Source organism: Petaurus breviceps, unplaced genomic scaffold (assembly GCF_028583685.1).
Source record: "Petaurus breviceps papuanus isolate PSGF00001 unplaced genomic scaffold, PetGlider_PUasm1.0 313, whole genome shotgun sequence".
Taxonomy (NCBI): Eukaryota; Metazoa; Chordata; class Mammalia; order Diprotodontia; family Petauridae; genus Petaurus; species Petaurus breviceps.
In genome coordinates this window covers 363,767-373,688 of record NW_027186073.1, presented here as the reverse complement: position 1 = coordinate 373,688, position 9,922 = coordinate 363,767, and the positions used below count along the sequence as shown (strand labels likewise).

The 9,922-nt window shown below is 36.6% G+C and overlaps 1 pseudogene; it reads left to right on the top strand.

Annotated features, from left to right (window-relative positions):
- The first annotated feature begins 522 nt into the window (after positions 1-522).
- Positions 523-1,359, top strand: LOC138167855 (olfactory receptor 6C2-like; annotated as a pseudogene).
- The last annotated feature ends 8,563 nt before the right edge of the window (positions 1,360-9,922 follow it).

The window sequence follows — 9,922 nt, the reverse complement described above, 5'->3', positions numbered from 1 at the left end:
AATGATTAATCTTATATTATAGATGAATGAAGTCACAAAAATGCGTGGCGCATTTGAATAGAGTGGGGTGGCGCAGTGAATAGAGCATGGGCCCTGGAATCAGGAGGACCTGAGTTCAAATATGACCTCAGAGGCTTGACACACTGATTAGCTGTGTGACTGTGGGCAAGTCACTTAACCCCAATTGCCCTCCAAAAAGAAAAAAAAATGCCCAGGATAGAACATGAATTGTGAATCTGAAATAGATTTATGAAAAATTTTTTAAATGGCATGCAGGGATTTTGGAAGAGAATAAATGAAAACTCAGTGGCAAAAATATTTTTCACAAAGCCCGTATCTCTAACATATTATTTAGCAAAGTCAGTGAAGTGAACATAGGATTATTGAGTTAAATTTAAAAAAAAAAAACACGTGGGTGACTTGCTCCATCTACATTATATTCTTAACTCATTTTGCTACCCTCCATTTCGAATCCAGTCTCTTTTTTTTATATACAGGTCTATCAAATATCAGAATCCAGGGATGCGAAATCATTCAGGGATAACATTATTCATCTTACAGGGACTGACAGATGATCCACAGGTGCAAGTTCTACTTTTTATCTTTCTGTTTCTTACCTATTTATTGAAAGTTACTGAGAACCTGACCATTATCACCCTCACCTTGGTGGATCCCCACCTGAAAAGCCCCATGTATTTTTTCCTTTGAAATTTTTCCTTTTTAGAAGTTTCATTCACAACTGCCTGTATTCCCAGATATCTATACAGCATGTCAACTGGGGACAATACCGCGACCTATAATGTATGTGCCACTCAAATATTGTTTGTTACTTTCTTTGGGGCAACTGAACTTTTCCTTTTGTCCTCCATGTCCTATGACCGCTATGTGGCCATCTGCAAACCCCTGCATTACACAACCATCATGAGCAGTAAAGTCTGTTACCAGCTTATCCTGAGCTCCTGGCTGGCTGCACTCATGCTCATCCTCCCACCACTTAGCCTGGGCCTCCAACTCGAATTCTGTAGTTCCAATGTCATTGACCATTTTGGCTGTGATGCATCCCCGGTTCTGAAGATCTCCTGCTCTGATACAACTTTCATAAAAAAGATAATTGTGATCTTTGCTGTGCTGTTACTCCTCATCACATTAATCTTAGTGGTTCTCTCTTATGCCTACATTGTCAGGACTATTCTGAGATTCCCCTCTGCCCAGCAAAGGAAAAAGGCTTTCTCCACTTGTTCTTCCCACATGATTGTGGTCTCCATGACTTATGGCACCTGTATCTTCACCTACATCAAACGACCTGGGAAGGAAGAACAATTAGTCCACTATCACTTGTCTTGTTCAATTTGGTACTAGAAATGTTAGCAGTCATAATCACCTCAAATACCTATAAAATATGATTCTAAATAAATTTTAGGGCTACATAACCCACAAAGTGATAGATAGAAACAAGTCTCCTGCTGAAGGCAACCTAAGATGGGCAGGAAGGGTCCATCACAGCATGCTGGCATGTGTGAGCCCTTGGTTTTAGCTTCAGGTTGCCCTGACCAGCCCCGCCTGGAGGGACCTCAGAAGAGTGGATCACCAGCAGCTGTGGCAGTTTCTAGAATTATCAACCTATAAATGCCAAAGAAAAAGTGAGCACTCTGTGTGTACTTTGTGGGGAAAAAAGGGTCCGAGAGTGTAGTTTGGCCTCTGTCCCTGGAGGGAGATGTGGCTGAAGCACAGTGGCCACCACCACATGGCTGCTTCAGAGCTTCTGGCCTGCAGATTGTAGGGGGACCAAGTAACCAGCCTGATGGGTAATCACCCTTGCTATAACCTGCTTGGATCTGGATTGCTGTCTAGGGTGGAGGTCCTGGGGTGGGTGACCAGGTGCCAGAGCATGTGGAGGCTTCAGAGAGAACAGTCAACTAATAGATCTGGAAGCTTCGAAAACGCCAGCAATTTGTGACAAAGCTCTCCTCTCTGAAAGCAGAGTTCTACTGTGGCAAAAAGCTCAAAAGTCAAGTAATTGAGTGGCAACATGAGCAAGCAAAGGAAGAAAAGCAAGCACAGCAGTCAAGCTTTAGATTCCTTTTTGGGGGACAAAAAGGATCAAAGCAAGGAAAAGGAAAAAGACAATGAAGTCAGAACTCCTGCACCAAAATCTTCCAAGAAAAATATGAATTGGTTACAGGCCATAGAGGAGCTTAAGAAGGATTTTTAAAACTAAATAAGAAAAGTGGAGGAAAAATTGGGAAGAGAAATGAGAATGAAACAAGAAAACCATGAAAAGAGAGTCAACAACCTGACAGAAGAAAATAACACCTTAAAAAATAGACTAACTCAAATGGCAAAAGAGGCTCAAAAAGCCAATGAGGAGAAGAATGCCTTAAAAAGCCAAATTTGCCAGATGGAGAAAGAATGTCAAAAGCTCACTGAAGAGAATCATTTCTTCAGAATTAGATTGGAGCAAATGGAAGCTAGTGACTCTATGAGAAATCAAGATACTATTTAACAGATCAAAAGAATGAGAAAATAGAAAGCAATGTGAAATATCTCATTGGAAAAACCACTGACCTGGAAAGTAGATCCAGGAGAGATAATTTTAAAATTATTGGACTACCTGAAAGCCATTATCAAAAAAAAGAACCTAGAAAACATCCTTCAAGAAATTCCTAAGGAAAATTGCCCCGATATTTTAGAACCAGAGGGCAAAATAGAAGTTGAAAGAATCCACAGATCACTTCTTGAAAAATATCCCAAAAAGAAAACTCCTAGGAATATTATAGCCAGGTTCCAGTGTTCCCAGATCAAGGAGAAAATATTACAAGCAGTGAAGAAGAAACAATTTGAATACTGTAGAAACACAATCAGGATAACACGGGATCTGGTAGCTTCTACATTTTGAGGGATCAAAGGGATTAGAATATGATATTCCAGAGGTCAAAGGAGCTGGAATTAAAACCAAGAATCACCTGCCCAGAAAGACTGAGTATCATGTTTCAGGGGAATATATGGTCATTCAATGAAATAGGGGACTTTCAAGCATTCTTTTTTTTGTTTTGGTTTTTGGGTTTTTTTTTTTTTGGAGAGGCAAGTGGGGTTAAGTGTCTTGTCCAAGCTCACACCGCTAGTTTTTGTGTTAAGTGTCTGAGGTCAGGTTTGAACTTAGGTTCTCCTAATTCCAGGGCCAGTGCTCTATTCACTGTGTCACCTAGTTGCTCTAAGCGCCACCTAGCTACCCCCAACTTTCAAGAATTCTTGATGAAAACAACCAGAGTTAAATAGAAAAATTTGACATTCAGATACAAGCAGCATGAGAAGGTAAACAGGGAAAAGAAATAATATAGAACTTATCAAAGTTGAACTATTTACATTCCTACATGGAAAAATGATCATTGTAACTTATGAAACTTTTCTCAGTATGAGAATATTTGAAGGGAACGCAAATGTATGTGTGTATATATTCATATATATATATATACATATATATATATACATACATATGTCTATATAGTAGGGTATATGGGCATACGAATACATATGTGAGTGTGTATATATGTGTACAGGTATACATAGACAGAGGGAACAGGACCAATTGAATAGGAAAGGATATACTTAAAAGATGAAACTGAGAGGATAGAGAGGAATTTATATTTATATTATTTATAATTTTTATAATGTTAATATTATATATAATTTATATTTATAAATTTATAATATTTATAATTTATATTATATGCGAGGAGATGGGGAGAGACAGAATGGGGTAAATTATCTCATATAGAAGAGGCAAGGGAAAACAATGGAGGGGAAGAACAGGAAGGCCAAAGGGAATGGGTCAACCTTACTCTCATTGAATTTGACTTAGGGAGGGAAGGACATGCACATTAAATAGGGCATCTCACCCTACCGGAGAGTAGAGAAAAGGGGATAAGAGAGGAGATGATGGGGGAGAGGGCAGGTTGGTGGGGAAGGAATTTAGAAGCACATACTTTTGTAAAGGGACAGGGTCAAAGTAGAGAATAGAACAAGTGGGGGACAGGATAGGATGGAGAGAAATATAGTCAGTCTTTCACAATATATCCAGTATGGAAATGTTTTGCATAGCTACATATGTACAATCTATATTGAATTGCCTATTTTCCCAGTAAGGATGGGTGATGTGGGAGCAAGCAAAAGAATCTGGAATTCAAAGTTTTAAAATCAAATGTTTAAAATATATTATTATTATTATTATTACACACAACTGGGAAATAAGATTTGCAGCCACTGGGGTATAAAGCTCCATATCGCCCTACTGGAAAGTCTGAGGGGGTATGGGGGAGGATATAGGAGAGAGCAGATAGAAGGAGGGGGTATACAATGGGATTGCTATTTTGGGGTGATGCATAGGGAAAAGACAGGGAGAAAATTTGTAACAAATTCTTGTGGAAATGAATGACGTAAACTAAAAATAAACATAAAATTTAATTTGAATCCCACCCCCCCAAAAAAAAAGAAATGTTAGTAGCATCAAAAGAGAAGAAAAAGAAGTTGAAGGAAACAAATTAGGTAAAGAAGAGACTAAGCTATCACTCTTTGCAGATTATTGGATGATATGCTTAGAGAATCCTAGAGAATCATGTAAAAAAACTACTTGAAAGAATAAATAAATATGGCAAAGTTTCAGGATATAAAATAAGCCCACAAAAATCCTTCACATTCCTATATGTTTCTAATTAAATCTAATAGCAAGAGATAGAAAGAGAAATTCCATTTAAAGTTACTGTAGACATTACAAAATATTTGGGAAGCTACCTGCCAAAACACACCCAGGACCCATATGAACAAAATTACAAAAAACTTATCACACAAATAAAGTCACTTCTTACTAATTGGAAAAGCATCAGTTGCTCGTGGCTGTGTCGAGCTAATAGGAAAAAAATGACAATTTTACCTAAATGAATTACATATTTAATGCCATCCCAATCAATCTACCAAAAAATTACTTTACAGAGCTAGAAAAAATACTAACAAAATTCATTTGGAAGAACAAAAGGTCCAGAATATCCAGGGAATTAATAAAAAGAAATGCTAGGGAAGGTGGTCTAACCATACCAGATTTTAATCCATATTGTAAAGCATCAGTCATCAAAGCTACTTGGTACTGGATGAGGAATAGGGTACTGGATCAATGGAATAAATTGCGTACACAAGACGCAGTACTCAATAACTATAGTAATCTCCTATTTGATTAACCCAAAGACCCCAGTTTTGCGGATGAGAACTCACTATTTGATGAAAACTGCTGAGAAAAGTGGAATAGAGTATGGTAGAAATTGGGCAAAGACTAATATATAACACCATACACCAAAATCAAGTCTTAATAGTTGCAAGATCTAGATATAAAGGCTGATATTGTAAGCAATCTGGGAGAGCAAGGAATAGTTTACATGTCAGATTTATGCAGAAGGGAAGATTTTATCACCAAACAAGAGTTAGAGAGCATTATAAAATGCAAAATGGATAATTTTGATTACATCAAATTGAAAATTTCTACACAAATAAAGCCAATGTAACCAAGATTAAAAGGGAAGTGGAAAACGGAAAGAATTTCTACAACCAGTGTCTCTGATAAAGGCATGATTTCTAAAATATACAGACAATTGAGTCAAATCTATAAGAATACAAGTCATTCCCCAATTGATACATGGTGAAAGGATATGAACAGGCAGTTTTCAGAGGACTAAATTAAAGATATCTATAAGCATATGAAAAAAATTTTCTAAATCACTATTGATTAGAGAAATGCAAATCAAAACAACTCTGAGGTACCACATCTCACTGGTCAGATTTGTTAAGATGACAAAACAGGAAAATGATAAATGCTGCAGAGGATATGGAAAAATTGGAACACCAAGACATTGTGGTGGAGTTATGAACTGATTCAACCATTCTGGAGAGCAATCTGGATCTATGCCCAAAGGGCTATAATTGAGTGCACACCCTTTGACCCAGCAATACCACCGTTAGGGTTGTATCCCAAAGAGATCATAGAAGTGGGAAGAGGACCCATATGTACAAAATGTTTATGGCAGCTCTTTTTGTGGTGGGAAAGAAGTGGAAATCAAGGGGATGCCCATCAATTGGGGAATGGCTGAACAAGTTAGGGTAGATGAATGAAATGAAATACTATTGTGCTATAAGAAATGAGGAGCAGGCAGACTTCGTAATAACCTGGAAAGGTTTATATAAACTGATGCTTAGTGAACAGAGCAGAACCAGGAGAATTGTACACAATTACAGACACATTGCATGTGTGATGATTAACTTTGATAGACTGGGCTCCTCTCAGCAATGCAAGGTTATAAGACAATTCCAAAAGAGTCATAATGGAAAGAGATATCCAAATCCAGAGAAAGAAGAACAGAGTCTGAATGTGGATGGAAGCAAACTATTTGCTCTCTTTCTTTTTCTCGTTTTATTTTGTTTCATCTTTCCCATTGTTCATTCCATTGCTGATAATCCTTCTTTACAACCCGACTTTTGTTTAATGTGAACATATTTGTAGATTCTATATTTGATTGCTTGCCCCTTTGGGGTGAGAGGGAGAGGGAGGGGGAGAAAAGGTGAAACACAAGGGATTATGGAACTGAATGTTGTAAACTAAAAGCAAATAAATTAATAAAAAAGAATAATCATAGAAGATGAGAGAGCATGGAAGCATCACGATCCATGGGCATTTATGAATGCATTGCACCCATCAATAAGTTGGAGATCCATTCAATACTCATATTGCATCATGTTGTTAGCTAGAAAGACTTGTCTGCAACAAGATGATGACATATCTCAGAATCCTATGGGATACAGAGTGATTGGGATTACTTTGAAATCTGTTCTGCTCCTGGGAATCCCCAATATCTTCTCCCCTGCCTTTGGACTAGGAACCACTCTGATACCATACACAAAGATAATAAGATTAAATGTTTTTTCACTGTAGAGCAGTGTATCTGATGATATTAAGTCATACTCTGTTCTCTGTGGGCACCAGCCAAAGTTAATTACATAGGAGATTCATTAGTGCTACTTAAACCTGAGTCCCTAAGGACTGTTTTCTTTGTACACTCTTGTCATACTAAAACACCTAGAGTAGATTAAGCAGATAAACAAATGTTATTTGTTGTTATTCATGGTAAATATATAAGAAAACCTGCTTTATTAACCAGAAAGATCAGAACTTCTAAAATAAAAAGTAGATTCAAATATTACTTTTTTTACACTAGGTCTGCCTTCTTTGCAGGTACAAAGAGTATAGAGATATATGACAAGGAAATGGGAAGTAGTCACAGGTCAGCCTGTGTGTACAGGTGTCTTGGTTGTAGAAACAAAGTGTGACCAGAAATGTCCATACAGTTATGATTTTAGGATTAAAACTAGAAAAGAGTTCTGAGACTATCTCATCCAAACCATTCATTTAAAAATAAGAAAACTGAGGATCATTAAAGAAAAGCAATTTACCCAAAATAGCGCATCATAAAGAGCATAGCTGGATCTCAAAGATTTCAAATCTACTATTTCTTTCATTAAACCATGTTGCCTTTGCTCACTCACTGTTGCTCAGCATTGAGTCATAACAGAAACCTTTGGGGCTACTCTATCCAGTGAAACCAGAGAACTGCCAGAAAAGTAAGTATGGGAATGGTTTTCCATGTCACAAATTTTCATTTTGGATTTCTAAGGATGGAAAGTATGAGACCATAAAAATGCAAGATTGAGACAAATATTATGAATGTTTCAGGGTTGTTTTTCTACTAAATGGTACACTTTTCCATTAAGTAATAAAACCTTTGAATTTAACCCCTTAGATAGGGGCAAGTGAGTCAGCTTTCTTTAGGGATAGGGAATTAAATGCTTGCTTCTGTGCTTTGAAGCTCCTTTGTCTTCCTAGCTCTACTGCATCCAAAGATACCTCCTCTCTTCTCATACAGTGTACTTACTGAAATTCTACAGTTAATGCTGATTCTTTTGGACTACACCACTCCCAAATTTAAAAAGCACCAAACCTTGTAAGACAGGGTAGTTTGGGGTCAATAACAAAGGAATATAAATTGGTTAAGAACCTTTCTTTCTGAAACAGCTCATTTTACCCCACTAGAGAGGGATCATAAATATTATATTAACAAGGAGCTAGATACCCTGGATACCTTATTTAGAGAGCTTCTTCCAGCTGAGTATGCTCTGAGATATACAAGGGTTTTCCACAAACAAATAAATGTCACCTCCTCACTCGTGCAAAACAAAGGACAAAATTATTTAATTTTACCTCTCTGAGAGCTCCAGAAATATGGCAAAAACTCTTATCTGTTCCCTCTAATTCCAAAATCTAAATGGCACGAAAAATGTCGAGTTTATCGGATATACTTTCAGACGAGTAATTCTTGTGCATTGACATCTATTCCCCTCACCTTTCTCTAGTGTAAAAGCTGGGTTACCACATAATCCTTTATTTGGAATATTTGCCACTAAATTTGGGAATTGAAATAGGTAATAGAAAGGGATCGTGTCACTTTATTTTAAAATTTCTTCAGAGGAAACAGGGAGACTTTCTTCCAGCTATTGCATAAGTGTCCCTATTTAATATAGCCCTTCAATATTAAAAGCACTCTTCTCACAATTACTCTGTGAGGTAAATTATGTAAATATTACTAAGTCCATTGTACAGATGAGAAAATGTAGACTCAAAGATTGCCAAAAATCTCAAGTAACATACATAAGAGTCGGAAAATTTAAAACAAGGTCTACTGACACTCTGGTGTGTGGTTAAAGAAAAAGAGGGTGATTAGATAAAAGTGTCTCATATTCCTCTTTACTCTTTGTACCTGAAAATAAGATGGGTGTAGTGTTTTTTTAAAGAATAAATTTTATAGATCATCTGCCAATTTATAATTTGTTTATGTTTAACTTTTGTTTTAATTTAGAGTTCCAAATTCCCTTCCTCCTTCCAGTCCCTCCACAGACTCATTGAGAAGGCAAGCAGTATGATATCAATTATGCATATGAAATCATGTGAACCATGTTTTTATGCTGGCAATGTTGCCAAAAAAAAGAAAATTGAAGTGAAAAAAATGGACTTCAATCTAGACTTAGAATTCATCAGTTCTCTCTCTGAAGATGGATAGCATTTTTCATCAAAAGACCTTTGAAATTATCTTTGATCATGGTATTGGTCAGACTACCTAGGTCTGTCACATTTGATCATCATTACAGTATTACTGGTCCAGTGTACAACATCCTCCTGGCTTTGCTCACTTCACTTTCCACCAGTTCATATAAGTTTCCCAGGTTTTTTTGAAACCATCCTGTTCATCATTTCTTATAGTAATCTAGAATTCCATCACAATCACACACCAGACCTTGTTCAGACATTCCTCAGTTGATAGGTATCCTTTCAATTTCTAATTCTTTGCCACAAAAAAAAATCTGCTACAAATATTTCTATACATATTGGTCTTTTTCCTTTTTTCTTTTATCTCTTTGGGAAACAGATCTGGTACACATTTAATGCTCATTGGCATAGTTCCAAATTGTTCTCTAGATTAGTCAGGTGATTTCACAACTGCACCACCAGAGCATCAATGTCCTAATTTTTCAACATTGCCTCCAAAATTTGTCATTTTCCTTTCTGTCATATTAGCCAATCTAAGAGGCATACGGTAGTATCTCAAGTTGTTTTAATTTGCATTTCTCTAATCAATAGTGATTTAAGCATATTTATGTGACTAAGAAGAGCTTTGATTAATTCTTCTGAAAACTGCTCCTATCCTTCTACCATTTATCAATTAAGGTATGGCTCATATTTTTATAAATTTCACTCAGTTAACTATACGTTTGAGAAATGAGACCTTCATAAGAAAAACATGCTGCATAATTTTTTCCAGTTTTCTCCTAATCT